The 17,194-nt window shown below is 41.8% G+C and overlaps 1 non-coding gene and 1 pseudogene across 1 annotated transcript; one reads left to right on the forward strand and one right to left on the reverse strand.

Moving 5' to 3' along the window:
- Positions 1–1,287: 1,287 nt before the first annotated feature.
- LOC140308015 (U2 spliceosomal RNA) lies at positions 1,288–1,478 on the reverse strand. Its single transcript, XR_011916028.1, has one exon. It is a non-coding gene; the product is annotated as a U2 spliceosomal RNA (small nuclear RNA).
- A 4,973-nt stretch (positions 1,479–6,451) lies between these two features.
- Positions 6,452–6,628, forward strand: LOC140308057 (U2 spliceosomal RNA; annotated as a pseudogene).
- Positions 6,629–17,194: the final 10,566 nt, after the last annotated feature.

Consider the following 17,194-nt stretch of genomic DNA (forward strand, 5'->3'; position numbering starts at 1 on the left):
CCGCTTTTGTTAATATATTTGAACTTTAGTCAGACATTCACACCTACTTGCAGCCGAACACCACCTCTCTAGCTTTTGATGATGTATGGTCCGGCATTCCTACCGTTTCTAACACATTTTTCAGCAATTATGGTAGGACATTCACACCTTCTTGCAGCTGAACACCTCCTCTCCCACTTATGATCATATGCAGATTGATTTTCGAAAATTTTCTTTCATGTTTTCTAGCAATTAATGATGGACATTTAGACCTTCTTGCAGCTGAATACCTCCGCTCCCGCTTTTGATCATACATGGTCAGGCATTCGAACCTTGTCTTACAAACTTTAGTCAAACATTCACACCTTTTTGCAGCCGAACACAGTTTTTTTCAGCCGATTTTGGGCATTCGAACCTTTTCATACCCACTTTTTACCAACTATGGTCGGACATTCAAACCTTCTTGTAGCCGAACACATCCAGTCCTGCTTTTGATGATGTATGTTCAGGCATTCGAACCTTTTCTTACCCGCTTTTTACAAACTATGCTCGGACATTCAAACCTTCTTGTAGCCGAACACATCCACTCCTGCTTTTGATGATGTATGGTCGGGCATTCGAACCTACTTGTTGCCCGCTTTTCATTAATTATGGGTGGACATTCACACCTTGTCGCAGCCAAACACCTCCGCTCCCTGTTTTGATCATGTATGGTTGGACATTCGCACCTTTTCTCACCCGCTTTTTGCAAACTATGGTCGGCCATTCACAGCTTCCTCTCCACCATACTTCTATGGTAGGATATTCACACCCACTTGCATCCGAAGACCTCCGCCCCCACTTTTGTTGATATTTAGTCGGTCATTCGCACCTTACCCACTTTTGGCAAACTATGGCCTTCTTGCAGCCAAAAACCTCTGATCTCGCTTTTGATGATGTAAGGTTGGGCATTCAGACCTTGCTTCACCTGCTTTTCACCAAATATAGTCGGACATTCACACCTTCTTGCAGCCGAACACTTCCGCTCCACCTTTTAGTTTTCTATGGGGCATTCACACCTTTTTTTTCACCGCATTTTATAAAAACACCACAGGAACACCGTATTGAGGCTTTGTTCTGACCGCTCATTCGGTGTCGCGTTTCTTTCAAGCAATTCTCCTGGTTAGCCCGCACTCGGCTCGCTCCCAGAACCGTGTTAAAGTCTACTTCGCATTCACTCTCTTTTCTCAGCAGACTAAAAGAAAGTTTCATCTTGGGCTCCCTGAAACTTCCATCCTGCACCGCTGTTTGCTTTTTCACAAGAGCAGAGGAGAGCGCACCGTTCCCAGGGGCACTACAGTACCGGGTCGATGCTTGGAGTGAACGGAGCAAGCTCCTTTTTCAACTCCTATTGATACAAATCCATTTAATATGTAGTCCTCGCATAGAGGACACATCAGACATTAAACTAATAAGAACAGATACTACACTTGATCTTAGCCAAAAGGCCGAGAAGCGATAACTGTCCACTGGTTCACGTCCGAGGGCCCTTCCTGGCACAATGCGCACTTGTAGCGGTGTTCTTTTTATGGCCATAGTGTCACTTTGCACCTCGGCCCACCCGCTGCACTGAGCACTCTTCAGCCCTTTTAAATGGTATAACTTTACACTACCGCACGCTCCAGCGAGCACCATTCAAGCAACAACTTTGCACTCCAGCTTCGAACATTGGCACAGTCGCAACAAGTAAGGCGACTCTACTCAGAGAAGTCACTCTGCACAGTAACAAGATTTCTTTTGCACAGACAGAAAGGGCTTCATCCGCAAAGGTAAAGCCTGCCAAAAATAGAAACAACTCATTAGTGCTGCTCAACGTTGTACTTTGCAGTAAAACAAAGAGCAAATCTAAAGATTCAGGAATCCGAGAATAAGCTTACTTCCATGAGTTCTTCACGATTTCGGATTTTGCTATAAAATGAATTCCTTCACTCAAACTAAATTAAAACTGCTAAACCGCTAATCTGTTACATGCAAGGCAGATGTCAAATTCACCGAAATAGGATCTAAGGGTATTTGGCCAATCGAGCTGTAGCAGCTTCGGTAAAAGAGTATAAGTTGAAGAGTTTGTGAATAAAGGTGTGCGCACACATAGTGAGTTGTAGGAAAATAGGCAGGGAGCAATGCCGGCTGGGGTATAGGTTCTTGTATGTTGTCTGACTGTTTGATTTGAATGTGTTGTGTAAGTGTCCTGTTGAATGTTACATGTTTGGGCTTTGACACGCTTCACTGTGGTTGTTAACTGTGTGGTGTGTCCTGAAATGTTATATGTTTGGGCTGTGTGACATGCTTAATGCTTTTCAGTAGCAACCCACTTATTGATATATAGCAACTGACAACATAAGAAGTCCGGACATACTTTGATAGTAGTTGTAGAAGTATCCTTATTGATAATAGATAAACTAATTCATAGTGATAGAACAGTAGATGAACAGGTGCCTGCACATGTCTCATGAAAATAAAATGGGTGTATGATTGCTGACGGCAGAGCAATACTGCCAAACTTATGAGTTCTTGTGGCAAACTTGATTCAGTGTCTTGACGTGTATACGCTGTTTCGCTGACTTGTCACAAGAAACAAAGTGTGTTTGATAAGATCCGACCATTTTATTACGGGAGGATCAGTATGTATGGATTCTGATGTGACTGATAAACTCATTCGTATCTTAAGCATAATCTACTACGTGAGACAACGCCCTGGCACACAATCAAAAAAAAAAAAAAGAGAGAGCGGTTTTGTGTCCCCACAGTCCATAATGTAGAAAAGAGAGAAAAAAAGCCTTTCTGATTTGTTGTGTGTGCTCACAGTGCAGAGTGTAGAGAAAAGAGAGAAAAGAAAGCCGTTTTGGTGTCACGGGTGTTGTGACTTACACACACACATTTCTGAATTGAGAAAGGAAATTATTTTAGAGGAAGCACTAGAGTTTAGATCCCACATTTGTTGATAGGCATTCATTTAATTTTTCTTTTAATCAGTTTTAAAGTGAATACTAACTGAGAAATGAAAAAGGTGAAGAGTTTAGAAGCTTGGTTCAAGAGCAAAACTTGGTTTATGATCAGCTGAGTCTCTAAACAGAACAGCAAAGGGCTTCATCGAACATTTAAAAAAGATTCAGATTGTTAGAATATCCAGAATTTATAGGAATGGTGGTGATTACTCTTATTTTCTAGAATGGAAATAACTGCACCATGTCTGTTTTATGAATTTAAGGGGCTAAAAAGTTTTGTTCTCGTTTTTCTATGATTAACCGAATGTATGTGAGAGTCCAAACAGACAGAAGGGTTACGGCCGAGCGCTGGACCTTCCAAAAAAGATGAGACAGGCTGGACCCGTGCCATACTAGTTAAGGCCTGCCTGTGGATAACAGGTTCTTTAAACTCTCACACACACAAACTCACACACGTTCGCACACATACACCCATACACACACACATTCTTGAACTTGCTGCAAGATTAAACCTTTGCATTAACTGACTCCAGCAACTCTGAGTCTCATTGAGAGACTTTTCTCAACAATTGGGTCCTCAAACCAGATCTCAACGTTTTTTCCGCTGTCCAGGGTCGGAGCTGAAACCGTGCACGGGGGAGTCCAGTACTCCTAATGAAAGACCCCCTGCTGAATTGCGGTAATTAGGGGCCAGTGTCCACTGAAAGGGGGAAAAAGGGACGAGATCGTACTTTTGAATCAATGGCCAGAAGCCATTGGCAGTGCAGGCATCAACAATAATGGTGTTATTTCACCCATTAACACTTAAGGTACCTCATGCAGTGGCTGTGATATGGTTACTTAACAAAATATCTTTACCAGACATCTCTCCTACATAACAGTTCTTCTTTCACAGCCACACCTTGTTGTCGAGAGATGTGCTACACTTAATCCATCCACACTGCTACCTACCCCACAGATGGAAAGCCAGAAATAACCATCAGTGTTTTACCCAGGCCAGACTTAACTGATATACGTTATGAAAATGCAGAAATAACTATATTTATTCAACAGATCAAGGAAAAAAACCCTGATGGCACAAATGCTACAGGATTTGCAGTAGTAACAGAAACTGAAGTTTTCTTAAAACAACCACTACCAAAAAATTACTCTGTTCAAGCAGTCGAATTGGTAGCTTTAACTGAAGCTTGTAAATTAAATAACAAAAAGGTTGTTAACGTTTACACTGACAGTCAGTATGCCTTCTCAACTGTACATGTGTTAACACAGCATTGGAAAAACAGGTATGTTGACATCCACAGCTAAATGTATAAACTACAAATATTTTAGCATTATTAGATGTTATTCAATTGCCATCTACAATAGACTCGTATGAATGACCGGAAGGAAAACCATACTGCCAAAGAATTTGTTTAAATATGCTGCAGTATTGAGCCACGGACCATGTCATGTCTCAACAGGAGGGATGGAAGCAATAATGAACCAGGTTTTTACAGCATATGGTTTTACTAATTATTAAAAACATTTTTTTAGAATAAATAAATGAATAAAGTTTTGTCTAGCAGGTCAAATATGTGCAAAATACATTCCACAGGGCAATCTAAGACCAAAACGAAGATAATTCCCTAAGCCAGTGTATCTTTTTCAACATATTTGTTTGGATTTCATTATTTCATTATTTTGTAGATTTCATTGAACTAAATTAATGTTAAGGGAAACGATTCTGCTCAGTGACAACAGAGGTTTTTACCAAATGGTCTGAAATATTTCCATGTGCACAAGCAGATGCACTCTCAGTAGCAAAATCACGCGTAAAATAACTCATTTCTAGATTTGAAATTCCTGAAAAGATCTTCAGTGATAATTTGACACACTTTGTAAACAATGTCATCTCACTGATGGCAAAGAACTTAAAATAGACCTTAGAAACCACTGTGATATAGAAGGTTTCGCTAACACATTGGAATTGTTTTACTATTTACATATGCATGTGCAGTGAAGAATTGCTTGCTGCTGATAAATGCAAAGAAGAACAGCTTACGCATAAATGCTCACATATAGGCTGCTGAATGCAATGAAGACCTGCTTATCCAGTAAAGTTCAATGTCAATGTGTAATATTCAATTAGGATTTGCAAAACAGTGAAGTTAAACAATGAATGGGTCCATAGTCGGTATGAGAAGACTACAGGAATATTTACCTGGGTGTACGTTCAAACAGAGATGAGAAAATTGCGATAAATTATTGTTTGTTTGTTTGTTAGTATGTATATGAATGTTATGTGTATAAACTGTGTTGAGTTGTAGTTACTCAGTAGTGTCTCAGTGAAACAACCGACGGGGGAAGCCTTGCGGTGACAACAAAAGCAGTGTTTTACTGATCAGTCAAGTTGCTCCAGTGTACTCCATACAAACTGGTTGGCTACTGAAGGGATAGAAAATGGGGAATACTTGTTTTAAAGCAAACAAGGAATTAGATGGGAAAAATACATGTTTTAACGGGACCCAGACAATATTAAATACTCAGACAGATGGGAGAAGAAGTGTAGTTTTGTAGGAAATCACAAAATTATTACATAAAATTAGTGAAATCAATTGAAGAATGCCTTTCTGAAGAGCTGTTTACCACAGATGAGCAGCTTTGCGACCAAGCACATTGTAGATCGCTTTACTGCCAAAATGATCTAGTTTAATGGATTGGTTTAGACATGCATAACAGCATTTTAAGAACAAAGAGAGAAACAAAAAGGGACAACGCTTCATGGTGGAAGGTGATGTATAAATAACTGTGTATATGATGAAGGAGAGACCATTTGAGCAGCACAGCCATTTCGCAGCACAGGGACAGCAGTCCAAGTTAAAGGATCTCCCATGTGGTATCACCTGTCACACTGTGTCAAGGCATCAAAAGAAGAAAAAATCACCAAACTCAAGGACAAAGAGACGAAGACTCCGGTGAACGAAGAGAGAGGACTTACAAACCAGAAATACAAAAGGATGCTCGATATCAAGATCCAGAAGAAGAGGCTAACAATGCCACGAACACTTACGATGCTGGGAATGATGCCAGCAATGAACAGAGAAGAAGATTCAGTGTCATCAATCTGCAACACGTGCCTCTAATGAGGGGGTGAATATAGAATCCTCAACGATTACAACGTCTCTGGGAACTGTGACAACAACAAGGTTTAAACCATTTTGATATATATTGTAACCTATTGGCTAAGGAATAGTGCTGAAAATGAGGTAAATCTAATCCACCACTGTCCTTGGTCTTCTGTAGGGTTTTTAAACTAATACGTGGTGGTTTGTTTTTCCACAGAAATTTGGAGATGCATGAATCTAGTGACTTAAACCAAGTAGCAGATGGTTTTATGAGGATCATTGAGAACAAATAGTTAACTTTTGGTAGTATCATCATTTTAATGGTTGTAACTCTCCCCATAAGTGATATAGGTAAGGACTTCCAACGAGAGAGATCGTCCTCTACTCTCTTTACTAATTGCACATAATCCATCTGTACTTATCAGTTTAATATGTGATATGTCTATGCAAGGACTACATATTAAATGGATTTTTATCAATAGGAGTTGAAAAAGGAGCTTGCTCCGTTCACTCCAAGCATCGACCCGGTACTGCAGTGCCGCTGGGAACGGTGCGCTCTCCTCTGCTCTTGTGAAAAAGCTAACAGTGGTGCAGGATGGAAGTTTCTTTTAGTCTGCTGAGAAAAGAGAGTGAATGCGAAGTAGACTTTAACACGGCTCTGGGAGCGAGCCGAGTGCGGGCTAACCAGGAGAAATGCTTGAAAGAAACGCGACACCGAATGAGCGGTCAGAACAAAGCCTCAATACGGTGTTCCTGTGGTGTTTTTATAAAATGCGGTGAAAATAAAGGTGTGAATGCCCCATAGAAAACTAAAAGGTGGAGCGGAAGTGTTCGGCTGCAAGAAGGTGTGAATGTCCGACTATATTTGGTGAAAAGCAGGTGAAGCAAGGTCTGAATGCCCAACCTTACATCATCAAAAGCGAGATCAGAGGTTTTTGGCTGCAAGAAGGCCATAGTTTGCCAAAAGCGGGTAAGGTGCGAATGACCGACTAAATATCAACAAAAGTGGGGGCGGAGGTCTTCGGATGCAAGTGGGTGTGAATATCCCACCATACAAGTATGGTGGAGAGGAAGCTGTGAATGGCCGACCATAGTTTGCAAAAAGCGGGTGAGAAAAGGTGCGAATGTCCAACCATACATGATCAAAACAGGGAGCGGAGGTGTTTGGCTGTGACAAGGTGTGAATGTCCACCCATAATTAATGAAAAGCGGGCAACAAGTAGGTTCGAATGCCCAACCATACATCAACAAAAGCAGGAGTGGATGTGTTTGGCTACAAGAAGGTTTGAATGTCCGAGCATAGTTTGTAAAAAGCGGGTAAGAAAAGGTGCGAATGCCCGAACATACACCATCAAAAGAGGGAGCGGAGGTGTTACACTTGAAAGACGGTGTGAATGTCCGACCATAGTTGGTAAAAAGTGGGTAAGAAAAGGTTCGAATGCCCGAATATATACCATCAAAAGCGGAAGCGGAGGTGTTCGGCTGCAAGAAGGTGTGAAAGTCCGACCATGGTTTGTAAAAAGCGGGTAAGAAAAGGTGCGAATGCCCGACAATGTATGATCAAAAGAGGGAACGGAGGTTTTCGGCTGCAAGAAGGTCTAAATGTCCAACCATAATTTGTAAAAACCGGGGAAGAAAAGGCTCGGAAGCCCGACTATACACCATCAAAAGCGGGAACGGAGGTTTTCGGCTACAAGAAGGTTTGAATGTACGACCATAGTTTGTAAAAAGCGGGTAAGAAAAGGTGCGAATGCCCGAACATACACCATCAAAAGAGGGAGCGGAGGTGTTACACTTGAAAGACGGTGTGAATGTCCGACCATAGTTGGTAAAAAGTGGGTAAGAAAAGGTTCGAATGCCCGAATATATACCATCAAAAGCGGAAGCGGAGGTGTTCGGCTGCAAGAAGGTGTGATCGTCCGACCAAAGTTTGTAAAAAGCAGTTAAGAAAAGGTTCGAATATCCAACCAAACATAATCAAAAGTGGGAGCAGAGCTGTTCGACTGCAAGTAGGTGTGAATATCCACCCATAATTCCTGAAAAATGGGTAAGAAAAGGTGCGAATGCCCAACCATACATCATCAAAAGAAGAAGTGGATGTGTTCTGCTACAAGAAGGTTTGAATGTCCAACCATAGTTTGTAAAAAGCGGGTAAGAAAAAGTTCGAATGCCCGAACATACACCATCAAAAGAGGGAGCGGAGGTGTTCCGCTGTAAGATGCTGCGAATGTCCGACCATAGTTGGTATAAAGCGGGTAAGAAAAGGTTAAAAAACCGGACTGTACACAATCAATAGCGGGAGCGGAGTTGTTCGGCTACAAGAAGGTGTGAAAGTCCGACCATGGTTTGTAAAAAGCGGGTAAGACAAGGTGCGAATGCCCGACAATGTATGATCAAAAGAGGGAGCGGAGTTGTTCGGCTGCAAGGTCTGAATTTCCAACCATAATTTGTAAACACCGTTGAAGAAAAGGCTCGAAAGCCCGACTATACACCATCAAAAGCGGGAGCGGAGGTGTTCAGCTGCAAGAAGGTCTGAATGTCCACCAATAATTACTGAAAAATGGGTAAGAAAAGGTGTGAATGCCCAACTATACATCATCACAAGCAGAAGTGGATGTGTTCGGCCACAAGAAGGTTTAAATGTCCGACCATAGTTTGTAAAAGGCGGGTAAGAAAAGGTTCGAATGCCCGAACATACACAATCAAAAGAGGGAGCGGAGGTGTTTCACTGCAAGAAGGTGTGAATGTCCGAGCATAGTTTGTAAAAAGTGGGTAAGAAAAGGTTCGAATGCCAGAACATACACCATCAAAAGAGGGAGCGGAGGTGTTCCGCTGTAAGAAGGTGTGAATGTCCGACCATAGTTGGTAAAAAGCGGGTAAGAAAAGGCTAAAATACCCAACTCTACACAATCAATAGCGGGAGCGGAGTTGTTCGGCTAAAAGAAGGTATGAAAGTCCGACCATGGTTTGTAAAAAGCGGGTAAGAAAAGGTTCGAATGCCAAAATATACACCATCAAAAGCGGAAGCCGAGGTGTTCGGCTGCAAGTAGTTGTGAATGTCAGATCATAATTTGTAAAAAGCTGATGAGAAAGGTGTGAATGACCGACAATAATTGCTGAAAAATGTGTTAGAAAAGGTTCGAATGCCGGACCATTCATCATCAAAAGCCGGAGAAGAGGTGTTCGGCTGCAAGAAGCTGTGAATGTCCAGCCATAATAACTCAAAAACGGGTAAGAAAAGGTAGTATTGCCAGACCATAAATGATCAAAACAGGGAGCGGAGGTGTTCCGCTGTAAGAAGGTGTGAATGTCCCACCATAATTGGTAAAAAGCGGGTAAGAAAAGGTTAAAATACCAGACTGTACACAATCAATAGCAGGAGTGGATGTGTTTGGCTACAAGAAGGTTTGAATGTCCGAGCATAGTTTGTAAAAAGCGGGTAAGAAAAGGTGCGAATGCCCGAACATACACCATCAAAAGAGGGAGCGGAGGTGTTACACTTGAAAGACGGTGTGAATGTCCGACCATAGTTGGTAAAAAGTGGGTAAGAAAAGGTTCGAATGCCCGAATATATACCATCAAAAGCGGAAGCGGAGGTGTTCGGCTGCAAGAAGGTGTGAAAGTCCGACCATGGTTTGTAAAAAGCGGGTAAGAAAAGGTGCGAATGCCCGACAATGTATGATCAAAAGAGGGAACGGAGGTTTTCGGCTGCAAGAAGGTCTAAATGTCCAACCATAATTTGTAAAAACCGGGGAAGAAAAGGCTCGGAAGCCCGACTATACACCATCAAAAGCGGGAGCGGAGGTGTTCAGCTGCAAGAAGGTCTGAATGTCCATCAATAATTGCTAGAAAACATGAAAAAAAATGTTCGAATATCCAACCGCACATGATCATAAGTGGGAGAGGAGGTGTTCAGCTGCAAGAAGGTGTGATTGTCCACCCATAATTCCTCAAAAATGGGTAAAAAAAAAAGGTGCGAATGCCCAACCATACATCATCAAAAGCAGGACTGGATGTGTTCGGCTACAAGAAGGTTTGAATGTCCGAGCATAGTTTGTAAAAAGCGGGTAAGAAAAGGTTCGAATGCCCGAACATACACCATCAAAAGAGGGAGCGGAGGTGTTCCGCCATAAGAAAGTGTGAATGTCCGACCGTAGTTGGTAAAAAGCGGGTAAGAAAAGGTTAAAATACCCGACTGTACACAATCAATAGCGGGAAGGGATGTGTTCGGCTACAAGAAAGTGTGAAAGTCCAACCATGTTTTGTAAAAAGTGGTTAAGAAAAGGTGCGAATGCCCGACAATGTATGATCAAAAGAGGGAGCGGAGGTTTTCGGCTGCAAGAAGGTCTGAATGTCCAACCATAATTTGTAAAAACCGGGGAAGAAAAGGCTCGAAAGCCCAACTATACACCATCAAAAGCGGGAGCAGAGGTGTTCAGCTGCAAGAAGGTCTCAATGTCCATCAATAATTGCTAGAAAACATGAAAGAAAATTTTTCGAATATCAAACCGCACATGATCATATGCGGGAGAGGAGGTGTTCAGCTGTAAGATGGTGTGAATGTCCACCCATAATTCCTGAAAAATGGGTAAAAAAAGGTGCGAATGCCCAACCATACAACATCAAAAGCAGGTGTGAATGTCATCATAATTTGCAAAAACCTGATGAGAAATGGTGAGAATGCCCGACTATACACCATCAAATGCGGGAGCGGAGGTGTTCGGCTGTGAGTAGGTGTGAATGTCCGACCATACTTGCTGAAAAATATGACAAAGCAGTTTTCACTTGGTTTGAGTGAAGGAATTCATTTTATATCAAAATCCGAAATTGTGTAGAACTCGTGGAAATAAGTTTATTCTCGGATTCCTAAAGGTTTAGTGTTGTTCTTTGGTATACTGCAAAGTAATACTTTCTATTTTGTTGAAACCCATTCAGACATGGATAAATATGAAGGACAAAGCAGTTTTAACTTGGTTTGAGTGAAGGAATTCATTTTATATCAAAATCCGAAATTGTGTAGAACTGGTGATAAGAAGCTTATTCTCGGATTCCTAAAGGTTTAGTGTTGTTCTTTGGTATACTGTAAAGTAATACTTTCTTTTTTGTTGAAACCTATTCAGACACGGATAAATATTAAGGACAAAGCAGTTTTAACTTGGTTTGAGTGAAGGAATTCATTTTATATCAAAATCCGAAATTGTGTAGAACTGGCGATAAGAAGCTTATTCTCGGATTCCTAAAGGTTTAGTGTTGTTCTTTGGTATACTGCAAAGTAATACTTTCTTTTTTGTTGAAACCTATTCAGACATGGATAAATATTAAGGACAAAGCAGTTTTAACTTGGTTTGAGTGAAGGAATTGATTTGATATCAAAATCCGAAATTGCGTAGAACTGGTGATAAGAAGCTTATTCTCGGATTCCTAAAGGTTTAGTGTTGTTCTTTGGTATACTGCAAATTAATACTTTCTTTTTTGTTGAAACCTATTCAGACATGGATAAATATGAAGGACAAAGCAGTTTTAACTTGGTTTGAGTGAAGGAATTCATTTTATATCAAAATCCGAAATTGTGTAGAACTGGTGATAAGAAGCTTATTCTCGGATTCCTGAAAAGGTTTAGAGTTGTTCTTTCCTATCCTGCAAAGTACAACGTTCTTTTTTGTTTAAAGCTATTATGACATGGATAAATATGAAGGACAAAGCAGTTTTAACTTAATCGGTTTCAACAAAATAGAAAGTATTACTTTGCAGTATACTAAAGAACAACACTAAACCTTTAGGAATCCGAGAATAAACTTATTTCTACGAGTTCTACACAATTTCGGATTTTGATATAAAATGAATTCCTTCACTCAAACCAAGTTAAAACTGCTTTGTCCTTGATATTTATCCATGTCTGAATCGGTTTCAACAAAATAAAAAGTATTACTTTGCAGTATACCAAAGAACAACACTAAACCTTTAGGAATCCGAGAATAAACTTATTTCCACGAGTTCTACACAATTTCGGATTTTGATATAAAATGAAATCCTTCACTCAAACCAAGTGAAAACTGCTTTGTCATATTTTTCAGCAAGTATGGTCGGACATTCACACCTACTCACAGCCGAACACCTCCGCTCCCGCATTTGATGGTGTATAGTCGGGCATTCTCACCATTTCTCATCAGGTTTTTGCAAATTATGATCTGACATTCACACCTGCTTTTGATGATGTATGGTTGGGCATTCGCACCTTTTTTTTTTACCCATTTTTGAGGAATTATGGGTGGACATTCACACCTTCTTGCAGCTAAACACCTCCGCTCCCACTTATGATCATGTGCGGTTTGATATTCGAAAATTTTCTTTCATGTTTTCTAGCAATTATTGATGGACATTCAGACCTTCTTGCAGCTGAACACCTCTGCTCCCGCTTTTGATGGTGTATAGTCGGGCTTTCAAGCCTTTTCTTCCCCGGTTTTTACAAATTATGGTTGGACATTCAGACCTTCTTTTAGCCGAAAACTTCCGCTCCCTCTTTTGATCATACATTGTCGGGCATTCGCACCTTTTCTTACCCGCTTTTTACAAAACATGGTCGGACTTTCACACCTTCTTGTAGCCGAACACATTCGCTCCCGCTATTGATTGTGTGCAGTCGGGTATTTTAACCTTTTCTTACCAACTTTTTACCAACTACGGTCGGACATTCACACCTTCTTATGGCGGAACACCTCCACTCCCTCTTTTGATGGTGTATGTTTGGGCATTCGAACCTTTTCTTACCCGCTTTTTACAAACTATGGTCGGACATTCAAACCTTCTTGTAGCCGAACACATCCAGTTCTGCTTTTGAGGATGTATGGTCGGACTTTCACACCTTTTAGTAGCCAAACAACTCCGCTCCCGCTATTGATTGTGTACAGTCGGGTATTTTAACCTTTTCTTACCCGCTTTTTACCAATTATGGTCGGACATTCACACCTTCTTACAGCGGAACACCTCCGCTCCCTGTTTTGATCATTTGTGGTCTGGCAATACTACCTTTTCTTACCCGTTTTTGAGTAATTATGGCTGGACATTCACAGCTTCTTGCATCCGAACACCTCTTCTCTGCTTTTGATGATGAATAGTCCGGCATTCTTACCTTTTCTAACACATTTTTCAGTAATTATTGTCGGTCATTCACACCTTTCTCATCAGCTTTTTGCAAATTATGATCTGACATTCACACCTACTTGCAGCCGAACACCTCGGCTTCCGTTTTTGATGGTGTATATTTTGGCATTCGAACCTTTTCTTACCCACTTTTTACAAACTATGCTCGGACATTCACACCTTCTTGCAGCGAAACCCCTCCGCTCCCTCTTTTGATTGTGTATGTTTGGGCATTCGAACCTTTTCTTACCCGCTTTTTACAAACTATGGTCGGACATTCAAACCTTCTTGTGGCCGAACACATCCACTTCTGCTTTTTATGATGTATAGTTGGGCATTCACACCTTTTATTACCCATTTTTCAGTAATTATTGGTTGGAAATTCAGACCTTGCAGCCGAACACCTCCGCTCCCTCTTTTGATCATACATTGTCGGGCATTCGCACCTTGTCTTACCCGCGTTTTACAAACCATGGTCGGACTTTCACACCTTCTTGTAGCCGAACAACTCCGCTCCCGCTATTGATTGTGTAGAGTCGGGTATTTTAACCTTTTCTTACCCGCTTTTTACCAATTATGGTCGGACTTTCACACCGTCTTACAGCGGAACACCTCCGCTCCCTCTTTTGATGGTGTATGTTCGGGCATTCAAACTTTTTCTTACCCACTTTTTACAAACTATGGTCGGACCTTCAAACCTTCTTGTAGCAGAACACATCCACTTCTTCTTTTGATGATGTATGGTTGGGCATTCGCACCTTTTCTTACCCATTTTTCAGGAATTATGGGTGGACATTCACACCTACTTGCAGTCGAACAGCTCTGCTCCCACTTTTGATTATGTTTGGTTGGATATTCAAACCTTTTCTTAACTGCTTTTTACAAACTTTGGTCGGACGTTCACACCTTCTTGCAGCCGAACACCGCCGTTTCCGCTTTTGATGGTATATATTCGGGCATTCGAACCTTTTCTTACCCGCTTTTTACCAACTATGGTCGGACATTCACACCTTCTTACAGCGGAAAACCTCCGCTCCCTCTTTTGATTGTGTATGTTCGAGCATTTAAACCTTTTCTTACCCGCCTTTTACAAACTATGGTCGGACATTCAAACCTTCTTGTGGCCGCACACATCCACTTCTGCTTGTGATGATGTATAGTTGGGCATTCACACCTTTTCTTACCCATTTCTCAGTAATTATTGGTGGACATTCAGACCTTCTTGCAGCTGAACACCTCTGCTCCCGCTTTTGATGGTGTATAGTCGGGCTTTCGAGGCTTTTCTTCAACGGTGTTTACAAATTATGGTTGGAAATTCAGACCTTGCAGCCGAACACCTCCGCTCCCTGTTTTGATCATACATTGTCGGGCATTCGCACCTTGTCTTACCCGCGTTTTACAAACCATGGTCGGACTTTCACACCTTCTTGTAGCCGAACAACTCCGCTCCCGCTATTGATTGTGTACAGTCTGGTATTTTAACCTTTTCTTACCCGCTTTTTACCAATTATGGTCGGACATTCACACCGTCTTACAGCGGAACACCTCCGCTCCCAATTTTGATGGTGTATGTTCGAGCATTCGAACTTTTTCTTACCCACTTTTTACAAGCTATGGTCGGACATTCAAACCTTCTTGTAGCAGAACACATCCACTTCTTCTTTTGATGATGTATGGTTGGGCATTCGAACCTACTTGTTGCCCGCTTTTCATTAATTATGGGTGGACATTCAGACCTACTTGCAGCCGAACACCTCGGCTTCCGCTTTTGATGGTGTATATTTTTGCATTCGAACCTTTTCTTACCCGCTTTTTACAAACCATGGTCGGACTTTCACACCTTCTTTTAGCCGAACAACTCCGCTCCCGCTATTGATTGTGTAGAGTCGGGTATTTTAACCTTTTCTTACCCGCTTTTTACCAACTATGGTTGGACATTCACACCTTCTTACAGCGGAACACCTCCGCTCCCTCTTTTGATGGTGTATGTTCGGGCATTCGAACCTTTTCTTACCCGCTTTTTACAAACTATGCTCGGACATTCACACCTTCTTGCAGCGAAACACCTCAGCTCCCTCTTTTGATTGTGTATGTTCGGGCATTCAAACCTTTTCTTACCCGCCTTTTACAAACTATGGTCGGACATTCAAACCTTCTTGTGGCCGAACACATCCACTTCTGCTTTTGATGATGTATAGTTGGGCATTCACACCTCTTCTTACCCATTTTTCAGTAATTATTGGTGGACATTCAGACCTTCTTGCAGCTGAACACCTCTGCTCCCGCTTTTGATGGTGTATAGTCGGGCTTTCGAGGCTTTTCTTCAACGGTGTTTACAAATTATGGTTGAAAATTCAGACCTTGCAGCCGAACACCTCCGCTCCCTCTTTTGATCATACATTGTCGGACATTCGCACCTTGTCTTACCCGCGTTTTACAAACCATGGTCGGACATTCACAGCTTCCTCTCCACCATACTTGTATGGTGGGATATTCACACCCACTTGCATCCGAAGACCTCCGCCCCCACTTTTGTTGATATTTAGTCGGTCGTTCACACCTTACCCGTTTTCTTGCCGCCAAACACCTCTGATCTCGCTTTTGATGATGTAAGATTGGGCATTCAGACCTTGCTTTTCCTGCTTTTCACCAACTATAGACGGACATTCACACCTTCTTGCAGCCGAACACTTCCGCTCCACCTTTTAGGTTTCTATCACACCTTTTTTTTCACCGCATTTTATAGATTATGGTTGAAATTCTCAACCACTCATCCGAAGACCTCTCCTCCCGCTTTTGTTAATATATTTGAACTTTAGTCAGACATTCACACCTACTTGCAGCCGAACACCACCTCTCTAGCTTTTGATGATGTATGGTCCGGCATTCTTACCGTTTCTAACACATTTTTCAGCAATTATGGTAGGACATTCACACCTTCTTGCAGCTGAACACCTCCTCTCCCACTTATGATCATGTGCAGATTGATTTTCGAAAATTTTCTTTCATGTTTTCTAGCAATTAATGATGGACATTTAGACCTTCTTGCAGCTGAACACCTCCGCTCCCGCTTTTGATCATACATTGTCAGGCATTCGAACCTTGTCTTACAAACTTTAGTCAAACATTCACACCTTTTTGCAGCCGAACACAGTTTTTTTCAGCCGAACTTGGGCATTCGAACCTTTTCATACCCACTTTTTACCAACTATGGTCGGACATTCAAACCTTCTTGTAGCCGAACACATCCAGTCCTGCTTTTGATGATGTATGTTCAGGCATTCGAACCTTTTCTTACCAGCTTTTTACAAACTATGCTCGGACATTCAAACCTTCTTGTAGCCGAACACATCCACTCCTGCTTTTGATGATGTATGGTTGGGCATTCGAACCTACTTGTTGCCCGCTTTTCATTAATTATGGGTGGACATTCACACCTTGTCGCAGCCAAACACCTCCGCTCCCTGTTTTGATCATGTATGGTTGGACATTCGCACCTTTTCTCACCCGCTTTTTGCAAACTATGGTCGGCCATTCACAGCTTCCTCTCCACCATACTTCTATGGTAGGATATTCACACCCACTTGCATCCGAAGACCTCCGCCCCCACTTTTGTTGATATTTAGTCGGTCATTCGCACCTTACCCACTTTTGGCAAACTATGGCCTTCTTGCAGCCAAAAACCTCTGATCTCGCTTTTGATGATGTAAGGTTGGGCATTCAGACCTTGCTTCACCTGCTTTTCACCAAATATAGTCGGACATTCACACCTTCTTGCAGCCGAACACTTCCGCTCCACCTTTTAGTTTTCTATGGGGCATTCACACCTTTTTTTTCACCGCATTTTATAAAAACACCACAGGAACACCGTATTGAGGCTTTGTTCTGACCGCTCATTCGGTGTCGCGTTTCTTTCAAGCAATTCTCCTGGTTAGCCCGCACTCGGCTCGCTCCCAGAACCGTGTTAAAGTCTACTTCGCATTCACT

Source organism: Leuresthes tenuis, unplaced genomic scaffold (genome assembly GCF_036924035.1).
Source record: "Leuresthes tenuis unplaced genomic scaffold, fLeuTen1.0.hap1 SCAF_5, whole genome shotgun sequence".
In the NCBI taxonomy this organism is placed as follows: Eukaryota; Metazoa; Chordata; class Actinopteri; order Atheriniformes; family Atherinopsidae; genus Leuresthes; species Leuresthes tenuis.